The following is a 15,060-nucleotide window of genomic DNA, read 5'->3' as shown; positions in this document are numbered from 1 at the left end:
ATGCCGGGGCTGACCCCGCCGCTCATCCCTCCTGCGGCAGCCCCGGGGAGCGGCGAGCGGCGGGGCTGCTGCGGGGATTCGCTGCCTGCATGAGGAGCTGTAGGCGGACAACGGCTCCGGAAAGCCGAGTCCAGCCCAGCACTTCGGCTCAAAGGGAGGGACTGCCTGGAGTAAACCCACGGGGATGGACGGGATTATCTGGCAGTGCGGGGGATATAATTCCGTGGGACTGGATGGGGGCTAGGAGAAGGATGTAGTCATGTAGTCCTACTGAGAGCTAAACCCACTTTACAGTAGTAAGATCTACTTGTTACCAGGGTTCTTGGGGACGTTTCTCAGTGTGATTGATAAATGCCCTAGCGCTGGATACAGAGGGAACAGGGCTGCAGCAGGTACCAAAGCATATGAGCTTTCGTAACTGGTTGTTTACCTCTAAGAAAAGCATCATTAGCTTTTTAGGTAAAGAATGAATGAAACGAGGCCCCTTTTCTGTATGTCCTGTAAGCAGTTTGGGGTTTTTTTCTATGACCCGAGTTCCATTGGCAGTTTCTGTCACCCATGCACTCATTAGCTCTGCAGGACCCTGCTGAGTGGTCCCACTAATCCTTTTTGTAGGGACATGGAGCTGGGACTCCACGTGTGTGTGGGCAGCCTTCTTCCCTGCTCCTGGGTGGTTTTGTAGCCTGGAGAGCAGGTTCTCTCAATCAGAACAGCTTTGCTGTATTTAGGCTGTTCAGCTTCTTGGTTTAGCAGTGATGGATGCAAGGCTGTAATGAAGTTTGGGGTGATGTAAGATATGTGAACTCCCTGGAAAAAGGTTCCTGCTGTCACTGATCACCTTTATTTCATTTTCTTTTCTTTTTAAATCCAGGCGAGCATTAAGGGAGTCTGAGGCAATTGAAATGAAGGTTTATGGGAATTTACAGGTGTGTTTCCTTATGGCTCAGAGATACCTGTACCTGTTTGCCAAAACTATAGTACCTTGGTACCCTAAAATCCCTTAGAATGCTGCTGCAGAGGGTACCTTGTAATACATTTCTTCAACTCCTCAGAACATTTGACTCCTTGAAAGACTACTCTATTATAATTTCAATAAATGGAATCTGCATGGCTTCCTTTTTGGGCTCTTTGTTGTTTGGTTATGGCATGAAGGTGTGAATCTGTACATGCATCAGAAAGTCTGATTTTCTGTTTGATGGGTTTTGGATATGTGCCCCTTGGCCTCATTCTTCCTGGGAAGAATCATATATGTGTTTAATGCTGCACTTAAGGATATCAAAATATTTTCTCCACTTTAAAGTTCAGGAATTCCTAGCATTTAGTGCTTCTGCAAATTTTGGTGATATCTTTCTCCAATGGCACCTTACTCACAGTATCAGTATTTAGTCCTGATAGGCTTGGGGTCTTAAGCTTGACTAAAATATCCATGCTCAGAAAGTTAAGTAAGCTCACAAATCATGGAAAATCCTTAGTAACTGACTTTGGATGCAGGGGAATTGCTCAGTGTTTGGCAGTTCTGAGGAAATCTCTCTCTGATTGGCTTTAGAGCCCTTTCTGTGAGAGTCTTGTCCTTTTGCTGCAGTAGGAGTTGCCACTGCTTCTGAGACAGAGAACATTTGTTTCTGGGTCAGCCAACACAGTGCACAACATGATCCATCAGAGCCTGCAGAAACATCCCCACAGTGAACAGGAGCCTTTGGGCACCCAGCAGTACTCGCCGTGCTCAGCTGGAACGGACTGGAATGGTGTAGGCTTTGCTCACCCCACCGATTTCCAAAGCTGCATCACATGCATATGGAGATGGGGTGGCTTTTTACCCTTTTTTCTGTGTGTTTTTCAGCTTTTACACTTTCCCATTTTGCTCCTTCAGCTGTGCAGCTGAGTGGAACCTGGCTGTGGAGTGGGACTTGGGCCAGACTTGTATTTGCACAGCCAGTGCAGCAGTGCTGTGTTGTGTCATGGTGATACTGTGGGTGGTTTACATCCTTACTCGTTTCTTCTTGTAGCATCTGCTTTTCTGTTCTGGTAAAATAGATTTGTATTAAAGAAAACTTGCCACGAATAAATGATTTAACACATAGGAGTTTGCTTATGGATGGTATTTGGGAGAGCTGGAACAAAAATAAAAGCTATTCAGGATTCCTGCTGCTCCTCTCTATTGACTTTGGGTTAGTTTGTCTTTCTTGGGACACCACAGAGCAAGGGAGACCAAGGCAGTGCCTGTGTGAACCTGAATGGTTCCAGTCTGAATTCTGCCACCTTCTCATTTTTTCCCCAGTCTATAGAAAGGGGGAGTGTGACTGACTGGGAGCCCAAGCACATTTAGGTAAGGTTTGGAATGGTATTGCTTATGGATGGAGCTGCATAGAGTTGCTGTCCACAATGCCTGTTGGCCAATTTACTGATGAGGAAAAAAAAACCCAGTGAGGAACCTTTGCTGAAGACAGATAATTCTGGATGATTTTATATTTTCTCCAGTCGAGGGACTTCATTATAAAGCTGCTGTCAGTGCAGTGACAGACCTCGGCTCAGCTTCCCATCTCCTGGGGTTTGCTTTGGGATCCTTGAAGCTCAGTGGAAGCTGCAGTGTGGTAGCCAATCTTTTTAAGGCAAAATAAATTTTCTTGCTATAATGAGATCACTTTTTGACTGAGAATTTTTCTGTATTCATAGCGAGATGTTTGGGGGATACTGCTCACCACGTCTTTCTTTTGCTTCGTGGAAAATGTGGTAATGAAATTAATGCCAGTTGGATTATACAATTAGCCATAGATAAAATACCATAGATAAAAAATGAGGAGCAAAACCAGTCATGGGAACAGGAAAGTCTTTTCTGCATGGAAAGTCTGGGAGCAGTGAGATTTCCCCACTGCTGTAGAGTCTGCAGAGCTTTCTGCCCTCACGTCACCTCGGGCCAGCTCATCCTGCCCCGTGCTGGGCATTCCCAGTGCCCTGCCACTGCTGGCAAAGCTGATTACATCAGGCTCTGGGCTCAGGGAATTCCTTGCTGGGAGTCTCCATGGTGTGGTGGAACAGGCTGAGTGAAACTGTGCCTGCTGCTGAGAGCAAAAGAGGTCAGGAAAAGAGGCTCTGGAGTTGATAGGAAGCATCTCATGCTTTCACAGCTCTCTGGGTTCTAAAATGTAATAAAAAGAATCTGTTGAAGGAAAAGTTTTCAAATTGTCTGAAAAAACCCAAACAAACAGATTTTTGCCAGGTTTTAGATGTTTTCTGACTTTGAACTTACTGTAGAATTACTAAGAAAGGAATTTTCTCTGTGCTGAAAGCTATTTTAATGAAAAGGGTGGAATTTTAAATACATACATTTACTGTATAACATTTTTCAGCTGGCATTTATAGGACAGGTAAATTTATTTTGAATAATATTTCCTAGAGGTTTAAATCAAGTGTTTTTGTTCTTTAGGCATAAAATTTGTCAAGAGGAAAAATAATTTTAAATTATTAATGCAGATGAAGCATATCAGTAACAAATATTTCACAGCAGCCTGAAGACCCAAAGGCAGAAGTCCTGTTCTTTTACCTGCCATGTAAAGAAATAAGGCCTGGAATGAAGAGGCTCTCTTTTTATAACTGCTATGTCAGGAAAGGATTCTGCAGGAATTTTATGTCATGCCCAAATTGTCAGAGGCTATTTCTCTGATTTTTAGCCTTGCCAGCTGTCTTATTCTGTGGAACAAAAGGTGCTCTTGGGCTCTGGGACCAGATTTAGTTTCTTATTTATTTACCTGCTTGCAGACCTTTGAGGAAGATGGTGAGTTATTCTGCCAGTGCCTGCTGTACTTTTTTGTTTTTTTTTTGAATATCTGTATATATGCTAAGAAATAATTTGGTCCAAGATTCTTATTGAAAATCCAATATTTCCCCTAACTGCATTCAATCTTCCTGATGCCAATTTTTAAGGATGTGGAATGGAAAATTTCATCTCTATGTTCTTTTCCCTCTCATTCTCTGGCTCCTTAACTAAATTTATAGCTAATTATGTAATTTAATTTGTGTTGCCCTTTCAAGGACCTTCGAGCATCTGACAGTGACTGTAGAGTCTCAGTGTTTATTTCCATGGGTCCTTGTATGGATTTGTTATGAAGTCTAATGGCACTTTTGGAGTTAAGGATGGCCAATGGATTACTAACAAATAATAACATATGTGTCCCTGGAGATACATAACTATAAATATACCGAAATACACAGAAAGAAATACTGAGTTATGTTACATACAGCATTTAGAATTAGGTAGCACCACTACCACCAGCAATAACAGTAAATCTGCATGTCAGAATAGTTACAATCCTTTTATATATTGTAGGTCCATTCTTTGACATGGGTGGTGCACTTGGTGCTAGAAATCCTGTGTTTGGATGGTCAGACCCACCTGTATCCCATGAAACATGGATATATCTATTCCTGAGGCAAGGAGTATCCATGGCCATGTGGGGGACCAGGCATAAAATCTGTTTTTTTGGTGTAGGGGCCACGACCTGTAGTGGCAGAGCTCGGTGTGTGCATCAGATGTCATGGAAGGAGCAAAGAAAAGGGAAATGTAAGAAAGCTCCATGCTGCAGAGTAGTTCATTGACTATTTAAAGGATTGCTGGTCAGTGTAACCCTTGTAGAGGTTAGAAGTTCTATGATTTAGTTCTTATTTCTTACACTGAAGTAAAGTATTTGTCATTTACTCTCAGGAAGGTTTTTAAAAGAGGCTTTTGGTAGAGGGGGGAGAAGGCAGCCCTGCAGCGCTGTTAGTGCAGGCACGAATGAGAATCCAGCCATGCCTTTGTTCACCTGAACCAAACCACAAATGAGGAAAAGCCAGCATGGCAGCAACCCAAAATATAATTGTGAATCGATTGAACATTGATTTTATCTTTCTGACACCACTGTGTACTAACAAGAAATACTTAGTTCACCTTGAAGTACAAACTCCCTAATTCATTGTTGTTTGTGTTTTACCAATGAATGCACAAGTCAGTATCTCTCCATTTTATTACTGTTTTATTTATGAAGTGTTTGTGAATCTGCAGAGCCTCTGAAGATGGTAAAATATTTATAAATACACAGAGGTGCAAAGTTCCTCACTGGAACTGTGAACTTTTGCATGGTAGTAAGGAAGAGATGCAGACTGGAGATCAAAATGCTTGGGGAGGAACCTTAGGGCTCATGAAACCCTTGTGCAAGCCCAACTTGGCTTAAATGGGTTGGGCTGGCAAAAGGGAGGGTAAAACAAGGCCCTGGGAAGGCTCCTGCCCGAGAAGAGTTGCCATGAGATGTAGAAACCAGTGATAGAAAAGAACTTGCACAGGGGATGATTCAAATACAGCCAGATTTTATATGAAACTGATGAAAAAAAAATATATCAGCGGCCTCCAGGTTTCCTGACAGACTGGCAGCATTTCTGGAGTGAGACCTTAATTTTTATAAACTATTAATGGTTAAAGTAAGGGTGTAACCTATTCTCTTGTTTAATAGTTTTGGCCTGTGGGAATAAATGTGCAGTAGGATAAGCAATCTGGCAATTAATTTTAACCTGAAGAGCAGAGGAGTTCACTTGCTAGGAGAGAGGAACACCATGATAAATGATGTGGAGAGCTGGGAAACCAGGGCAGTCAGGTGCCTCATGCAATTCATTTGCAGAGAAATGCAAGGCAGGCTTGGGGACAAAATGAATAGAGCAAAGCAAAGGAGAAGGAGCAGACTCTGAGGGTTTGCAACACAAAAGGTTGTACTGGAGTTTGGGGTAAAACCTTGACAGCCTGGGCAGGGGTTTAATGCAGTGGAAAGAGCAGACAGCGTGGCACCAGCTAAAAAAGAGATACCAAAACCAACTCAGCCCTCAGACTGCAACAATTTCTAGCCAGCCTTTGTGTATCCTTGGGACAGAACAAGATGTTCCCAAATTTTTTGGTAAAATTATAAAGGAACGGTTGTGAATTGAGCACTCTAAGGTATAAGTGAGCCATAAGTGGCTGCTGTCTGCAAAGGGAAATGATGATGGAGTATCTGGGAAAACAGAAAGGAATTGAAGGGCAAGGAAGCCACAGGCTGCCTGAGTTGGTGATCTGTAGTTAGGACAGCCACTTTTTTGTTCCTTTGTACTTAAAAGGACAATTGACTTCTATCAAAAGTCCAATAGAAACAATTGAATGGTACAAACACAGGCACTGGAGCTATGTCTCTGCCACTCTTGCTTTCATTATTTTACAGCACAAGCTGGACAGAAGAGCATGGCCTTCTTACTGACCCAAATTTGGTCCAAGCTTAACTGAAAATGTGCTGAGTGTCAGAGGATGGGGAAAGTAAAGGGCAACTAGATTTAAAATTTTTTTTTAAATGGTTGGTTATTAGCTTGAAAAGTGACCAAATTTGATTTTGGAGGGATTTTTTTTTTTTGTTGGTTTGGTTTGGTTTTGTTGTTTTTTAAAATTTCGTTTTAATTCCAGTGTATGCTTTGTACTTTATTATTTGGAATAAGTTAATATTTTAGAGGCTCCTTTATTCTGGTTGTTAAAAGTTCTTATCAGTAATTATCTGTCATTAAAGTATAACATGAACATAGTGTGCAGATTTTCATCCATAAACTCTGATGCTACTTTGCTTCAGAGCTCTAACAAATAAACCCCTCCCAAGGTCTACAAAGTGTCCCAAAATGAGCGCCTGTTAAATACTAAAGTTTTCAGTTTGCCCTAAGAGGCTACAGAATTGAGCCTTGGTGTTATGACTTGTTAAAATGTTACTTCATTTTTGAAATTTTTAGCTAAATAATAAATAAATAAATAAATAAATAAATTTCTGTATGATCCAGCAGTTAGTTTTTCAGGTCTGCTACACAACAATGTAAGCAAGTGTCTTAGGGGAAAAAAAGCTGTTGTCCCAATGGCTGTATTGTTCCTTTTGGATCATCCAGCATCAGAAACAAGGATGCTATCCAGTGTTGATGTGCCTAGAAGTCACCAGGAATATGACATTTACTCATGTTTTTGTCCTGTAGCATGAATTAAATTCCAGTGCCTCACCTGGATCTCTTCCCAGCAGGTGAAGATCTGCTTAAGAATATGAGCATGCAGAGGGAACAAAACTAAATAAAATACAGTATGAACAGCTGATTTCCATGCTAATCTAAAACTACTTTACAGTATTTATAGTATTCCCTGCTTCTGCCAATAAAACACCCAGAGCCCATTTTACTGTTTCTGAAAGTCACCTTTGCTCACCCCATCACTGCAGAGGAGGACTCAACCCGTGCTGCCTTCTGCCTCCAGATACTGTGTGAGGCACTGGAAGAGAGTTTGAGAGCCTTAAAAGGAACACCAAAGAAAAAATCCAACACAGTTGTTCTGGTGCTGGAGCACATTGAGAAGGTCAAGTCTTAGTTATTCTGGGGCACTGGGATTGCTGATAGCACCAGTAACAGTTTGCATCTGAAGAAGTTATTTAAACAATGCTAGACTTTTCATATGTAATAAATTCATTGTGTGTCAATCTTCAAAGTAATATCTGTGGCCAAAATGTTGATAACACATTTCTTTTAGTACTGAGTAAGGGTCAGGATCAAAACCCTATAGCTATTAAATCCTAGAACTGAAAAGATTTATTCATGCATATATATATATAAAGATATATAGATAAATGGTTCTACATGATCTCTATTGCCAGACTTTGAAATGTAATATAAATATCAAGCAATTGTAGCATGTTTTACCACCAGAAATATTTGGGAATATTTAAGTACCCAAGTTTTAAGAAGGAGAGAGAACATGTGGATTTATAAATTCTAGATGCATTTGTTGTCCTGGCAAGGAAAATACCTTTTTTCTCCTATAAATACAACAATACTAATAACATGAATGCAGAGGGTGCAATGCCAATTTTTCCAGCCAGTTTCCAGTGATCAGACCTTAAAATGGGTATGTCTCTGCTCTGCTCTGCTCTGAAATGTGAGATTGAATTGGGAGATAATCCCATGAGAGCTGTCCAGGAACAGCTGATATCCCCCCTCTAACTGCTGCCTTTGGGTGAGTTACTGTTTTTTTGGCAGCATGAAAGCCAATGCAGCTGACACACACGTGCACCTGGCTCGGCAAATACTGATAAAATTTCAGTGTTGGGGCTTGATATTCAAGTCAAAATGAAAAAACTCTCGTGAATATGCAGAGAGGCTGTCCCTGAGGAGGAAGAAATGTATGAAAAGTGTTGGTGCATGCTTTAAAAAGGGAAGAAGGCCTTGTTTATGTTGTACTCGTTGAGCTAACGTTGCTTGCAGTGCCACAGCAGAGCAACCATGGTTCCTGCTCGTGGATCTCCTGGAAAATAAACACAAGGACTGGAGCCAGCACTGCCCAGAGTCCAGCGGGGGAACCTCAAACTGTGCTGCTGCTGGAGCACCAAGGTCCTCGTTCCCCTGACGGATGCTCGTTCTTTGGGGCTGAGTGAAGCACCAGGTGAAGCAGGGAGAGTGCGGCTGACAGTTTCCTGCGTGGGTGGCTGGTTCTCAGGGTATGAAATGCATGAAATGATCACATATTCAGTCAAAAGCCCCAGGGAAATGCATTATTTACCCCCCTGCCTCCTGATGGTGTTTAGTCTGGAGCTAAGTGCAGCTTTGGCTGCAGTGATCAATGTGCAGTACCCGCGGGGCTGCCAGCAATGGATTTGGGAGCCACGCTGCGGACGCTGTTATTACACTGCTTTTCTGTTGCTTTCAAAATCATTTTGTATCTGACAATGTGAACTGACAGCAAAATGAAAACGTGTCCCACCCACTTAGGGCTTTCTGTACATGCTCTTCCTTTCTTTTCCCTTTCGTTGCCCCACATGAGGGGCTGGATGTAGACTTTACCATTGCTGGAGACCAAAATCCAGCTGCATTTAAATAATGCAGACAAAACCCTGTGGGGGGTTGGGAGTAAAGAAGGGGAATTTATTGATGGAAAGGGATTAGTGCTGCTGTGAAGAGATCTATTTACAGAGTCCACACACCCTGAAGGGGCTCTGTACATGAACTTGGATTTGGGAATTGCATGGTGCAAGCCCTAGGAGGACTTGGAATGGGCACCAGAGGGAGGGAAAGCCAGGGGAATCAGGCACTGTTATGTGGGATTGCACATGGTTTTAGAGGCTTACACAAGGTACAGGAAAAGTACACCTTTATGTTTGACATTCAATTTTTCAAGTTTTATTACATAAAGACAGCTAAGCCCCATTAATTCACTGAGAAATCCTCATTGATCAGTTTATGAAAATTATCTTCCTGCCATTGAGTGGAATTAATTGCTAATGAAGGAAAAAAAAGGTGTATCAAGACACAAGACAACATAATATATGAATAATGTGTTTTCGCTGTATTTTGCTAAGTTAAGAAAAATTCAAGTGGTATGACCTTACTTACTCCTTAGATATGTAGAGATATATATATATATATATATATAGCCCCACAATCATTGCTTAGGTTTTAGAATGTATTATTAAAAAATAGCAATTAGTTGAGCAGATAATCTACCTTTTTTTTTTTTTTTTTTTGCTAGAGCACTAGGCTCTTAAGTGAAAAACAGAATTACTTGTAAGAAAAATCATAATCCTAGAGCAGCTGTAGCCAGAGATGGGATTAAACAAAATGTCTTAATACTGAAACATGGCATTAGAGGCTGGGGGTAAATGCAGACAATTGATGATAAGGCTTGTGTACAAATTGGCTTAGATCATGTCTTGCCTTTGAAGATGAGTCAATTGGAATATTAAAACTGGTTTACACTGAAAAGATCTGCTCTTTGCAGGTCAAATCTGTGCTGTAAGGCTCTGACCAGGTGCTGCTGTCACTGACTTTGGGGATCTGACATGGCCAAAGAGGGCTGGGTTTCCCTGCGGCTCTGCTGCCATTTTTCAGCTGGAAAAGTACTAAGTGCCTCTTTCTGTAGAATTGTAGAAAAACAAAGCGGATTTAATCAATTCAGATCGGAACCTCATGATGTTCAGTGGGGTGGGTAGAGAGGTTTGGGCTCTTGTTTGGAAAAGGTGGGGGTGTAAGGGAGGAGAAATGTAGTGGGGGAGCACATGGAGGGAACAGTTCCTGGTTTGGGAAGGTGGGATGAAGGGATAACAAACTTGAAGCTGAGCAAGCCCAAACTCTCTTCTGATCAGAAGAGAGGTCTCTCATTCTCTTTTGGCTTCCCACTGCCCGATGTCAGGGCTGGGAAAAGTGTTTCTCTGGATGCTCCCCACTCATTCTGTCCTATTCCTTCCTTTGGCTGCTTCTGTGGAAATATCTCGTGAGAGTTTCATTTTCTCAGACTCCTTGGTTAGCAGCTTTTTATTACTTAGCAAGAAAAGAGTATCTTGGGTGCAGTGCAATCACATGCACAGCATTCAATAAGAAGCCTTCCGTTTCCTCAAATAAATGATATATGTGAAAAAAATACTCTTATTTGATATTGAACGAAGGTCCTCCAAGCCGAATCTGAAAATCACAGCTTACTGAAAATGGCACAAAAAAGGCGGTTGTGCTCTCTGGAGGTAAGGGCAAGTGATAGGTGGATCAGCAGAAAAAATCTTTTAAAATGAGTTTATTGGAAGGAATAAGATCGGCTGTTATGATGTTCTCTATGCTGCAAACCTGCTGCTGCAGCTCGGGCTGTTCCCATTGCAGCAAAGCCTTCTTGAAAGGGCTGGAATAGCTTGCCCACAGAGCTACATACAGCAGAATCACTGTGATTCACAGCTTCCACCAGCATTTCAGGAATAAACCCATATTCAGGGCCCTATAACCCAGCTTTCAAATCTTCATATGGTGCTTGCAGTGTGCTGTGATTTAACATTTGTCCAAAGATTGTGATGTGAAACTGTGCTCTCCTAGTGGTGGAGCCTTGTTCAGATCAGAGCTGTGTAGAATTATATATTTATGTATTTATATATATTCCAGAGGCCTATGGCCATGTGGACTCCTTGCAGACTGTCCTGTGTGGGGGAATGGGCAGCTGAACACCAGTATGGTCAACTCATATTTCTGAGTTCACTGAGAGACTTATTCCTGCAGCATTAAGTAGTTGTGCAGTGCTCAGAGGAGTGCAGGAAAATCATAGGCGGCCTCTGAAGCTGGTGGTTGAAATCATCAGAGGTGGGTAGAAATGTAAAAAAATATAATCTTAGTTACACAAGAAAAACAGCTGAGTGTTGGTTGTTTGTTGTGGTTTGAAAAAGGGTGATTTGGGCAGCTGCACTGAAGGTCTGATGTAAGTGCTCCAAATGGCTAAGATAAACATGATTCTTAGAGGCAGAATCAAAGTAGTGAAAAGGCACTGAAACCTGAATCCCTTGACTAAATGCAAATTTTTTCCATCCCATATGGAGCCACATGAGGTATGTTGTTCATATGTTTAGCATCTCATAAAAATAGCACTTATGCTTTGTTTCTCACCAGTGTTTTCTGCATGCAGAAAACTCTTTATGGCTATGCCATGGATTATAAATACCTAAGACAGTAATTTTAACTTTCAGGTGTGTGTGTGACTGCCTTGTTTTAACACTTCCTGATGTGAACTCTGTTACTGCTCACCCTTGGTCACAGTGACCTGTGAGGTGCACGTTCCACTCCTGTGTTATGCTGCAGGTCCTCTGTTAATTGCAATGGAATAATGCTGGATATGCCATGCAGAGCTGTAAATATCTGCAGGGGAGAGTGTCTTACTTACAAGTTTTTGTAGATCTTTTGCAAAATTCTCTTGTGCCTCGAAATGGCTTTAAAATTATGAGTAGTACTTAAACTTTCATCTGTAAAACGAGTAAACATTAGAGAATGCTCCTTATTTGGGATGCTTTGGTGCATGTTAACTAACCCTTGTGGTGTGTCTGTGTGGCTCCTGTGGCACAGGAAGGGGAAGGACCTTTCAGGAGGGAGTCCTACCCAGAGCACTTGATGTGAAAAAGCAAAAATTGGCCTGCATGAAGTACCTGAGATGGAAAGGGAAGTCTGTGTCACAGCGAGGGTACGAGCCCTGGGTTGTGCTCTTGCAAACAGATTTTATTAGTGCATGGTGTTTATAAGTCACAAATTTCCTCCCGAAATATGTCTAGATCAAAGGCAGCCAGCCTGGCATAGTCAGTTTGGTCACCATTTAATGTTCTGCCACATCCCCTTCTCCTGAAAGGCCGTGTGGTGCTTCCATTTCCCTCAGAGGTGACTGATGTGACAGCAGAGGGATCACACACATCCCTACCCACAGATGGCCTTGTCTGCTGGCCAAGTACTTGTATCAGTGTGCAAAAAATCCAGAAGTGGTGATGAAATCCAAGAATCCCAGTCCTGATTAGGGTTGATGCCTAATCACCTATTTATAGGAAGGAATTAATCATAGAAGTTGTTTTACCAGGATTGAAGAGAATCGCTTCATTTTTCTAGCTCACTCAAAGCTCTTCTAGTAAAGGAGGAAATGGGGGCTGGCTGTTCTTTTATGGCCCTTCAGGAAGGGTTTAATTCTTTGCACATCCTCCAAGTAGTTCCTCTGCCTGCCTTGGCCAGCAGTTTTGTCAGATCCAGGCAGGCACTGAGAGGCAGATCTGAGGCTGTTCGAGATGTGATTACTCAGTCTGGTGACAAGTGGGCACTGCCAAGTGAACAGAGTGACAAAATGATTTTTTGCCAGTATGCTGCCTGGCATTTCTGACTGCCCAGCACTTATCCCTCTGCTTTCCAGGTGTATTCCTTGGTGCTAGCTCTTTCACACAGTTGAGTTTCGTGGTGGATCCCTGCTAGCCCGGCCTTCTGCTTGTGCTGGCAGTTGCTGTTGAGTACTAGGAGGTAGCAGGACTGGCCATGGCCACCTGAGCCTTGTCCTGGCCGCACTGGTCACAAAGGCTGCAGGTTTTGCTGCCCTGGATCCTCACCTGGCTGCAATTACAGAGCCCATGTCATTCCCAGGCTTGGAAATCCATGGGGAGCAGGGCCCTGCTTGTGCCTGCCCCGTGTCTGCAAGGGCAAAATACTCCAGGGGTGGGAGCTCCCCTGACAGCCAGAGCTGGAGCAGATAGCAGTGACATTTGGAAGTTTCAGTGTCCATGTGGATGGCTCTTACCCAGCTGGGTGATACAGAGGATAGCTTCTTGTTCTCCCCAGCTGAGTTACACATTCACATCATCCATCATGATCCATCCTCCCTCCTGATCCGGCAGGAATTCCTCAGCCAAGAAGGCTGTGCTCCAAGCATGGCAAATCCCAGCTGCACTAAGTGTGGGCAGAGAGCTTCCCCTTGCTGCCCTCAGAGCAAGCCCAGGCTGCCTGCCAGGGGGCCAGGACCTGCGGGCCCGGCTGGAGGCTTCGGGCTGTCCCTTGTGGGTGTCCGTGTGCCAGGACAGCAGCTCTGCGGGAAATCCTCACTGCTGGCAGCTGTTCCTCTGGAGAGGAGGAGACCTGGCAGGGTGGGACCTGGTCAGGGTGGTGGTCACCAGGCCCTGGACACTCTGTGGAGGTGGAGAGGAGTAGAGGGGGCAGGATGGGACCCGTGGGGCAGCAGAGGTGTGAGCTGACCATGCTGAGGTGGCTCAGCTGCTGCTGAGCAGTGGGGGAGCTGTGTCCCTCCAGGCTGGCTCTGCTCGCAGGGAATTTGCTCCTTGTGTACAGCATAACTTTCTGGATCAGAGGGAGAAATCACTCGTTGTCCCCCCTCTCCTGTTTTTGACCTACAAATTCACCTGCTGCTGTTTCTGTTTCCTCCTTCCTTCTCATCCTGCTTGCTGTCCAGGGCTGTTTGGGGCAGATTGTCAGCGTGCACAATCACTTAATCTGTAACCTTTGGCATTACCTTAGCCCAGTGAAATGCCATAAACAGATCTTAAGCTGACCTAGGTGTTTGCTGTTATTCTTTGTGGCTGACCAGCTGGAGTTCGTCCTGATGATTTGCAGGTGGATCTGGATCCCAAAGGCAGAGCCTGCCTCTCCCACTGCACTCTCTCTGCAGAACTTGGCAGAGCTGCTGGATCAGCAGAGTTGCAGTCATCCTTCCAGAGGAGGGGCAGGAGAGAGGATGGAGGCTGATTAAATTACTGAACTAATTCCACTTGCAAGGAGTCTTTGACTTGCAGGTAGTTATTAATCTGTAATTGTGTGACAGGTGATTTCTGGGAGTACTTCCACCTTTCAGGTGATCACTGGAAGGTTCCTGGTACATTTTTGTTACTGGTTTGTTTCTATGGCTGCTTGGGAAAGTTTTACTGCATGGTTATAAGATAGAAATAATTAACAAATTATGACTAGTGGATAAGGTGTGTGCTTGTAAACAAATGTTCTCATTCAAGGCAAAACAGAACCAAGAGTCACTGAAGATAAAAATTATTTGGTGTTGCTTCAGAAAACTCCATTTAGTAGTTGTAGTTCAGTTTGGAAAGAGAATATTCTAGAGAAGTAGGGTTGGATATCTTCATCACCAAAACTGGGTTGCAGTGCCGTGTGACACAGTAGCAGGATTTGGTATGGACTCCTCCTGGCAAACAGGCAAACGTGCCCCAAGGAGGATGGTCTGGACCAAGGTTTGATTAAAGGAGACATCTGGAGCTTGCATCCTTTCCCCAGAGCCCTTGCCTTGCCCTTTATGCCGTTCAGAACTGCTGCCTGAACAAATCACTGCCGTTTCCTTCAGAAATCCAAGCCTTGCAGCGACCCTGGCTTCCACAAAGGTCTGAGAATTTTTGTGGAGTGGGCGTTAAAGCACGAAACGGCTGGAACAACCTTTGGGGCATTATTAATTTCACTGGCCATGCTCGGTGTGAGGTGACACACAGGGAAGCAGAGTGGGCATCCGGCAGGAATCCAGCGGGGATCCATCGGCAATCCATCGTGGACCCATCAGGAATCCAGCAGGGATCCATCGGAGATCCATTGGCAATCAAGCGGGGATCCATTTGGAATCCATCATGGGCCCAGCAGAGATCCAGCAGGGATCCATCAGGAAGTCAGCAGGGAATCATCAGGACTCCAGTGGGGATCCATTGGGAATCCATCGTGGATCCAGCGGCAATCCAGCAGGAATCCATCGTGGATCCAGCGGGGATCCATAGGGGATCC

This window comes from Corvus kubaryi, unplaced genomic scaffold (genome assembly GCF_017639235.1).
Source record: "Corvus kubaryi isolate FWS band 111438036 unplaced genomic scaffold, C.kubaryi_AGA036_p1.0 37300, whole genome shotgun sequence".
Classification (NCBI taxonomy): domain Eukaryota; kingdom Metazoa; phylum Chordata; class Aves; order Passeriformes; family Corvidae; genus Corvus; species Corvus kubaryi.
The sequence above is the reverse complement of the archived record's forward strand: the minus strand, read 5'-3'. Positions refer to the sequence as shown.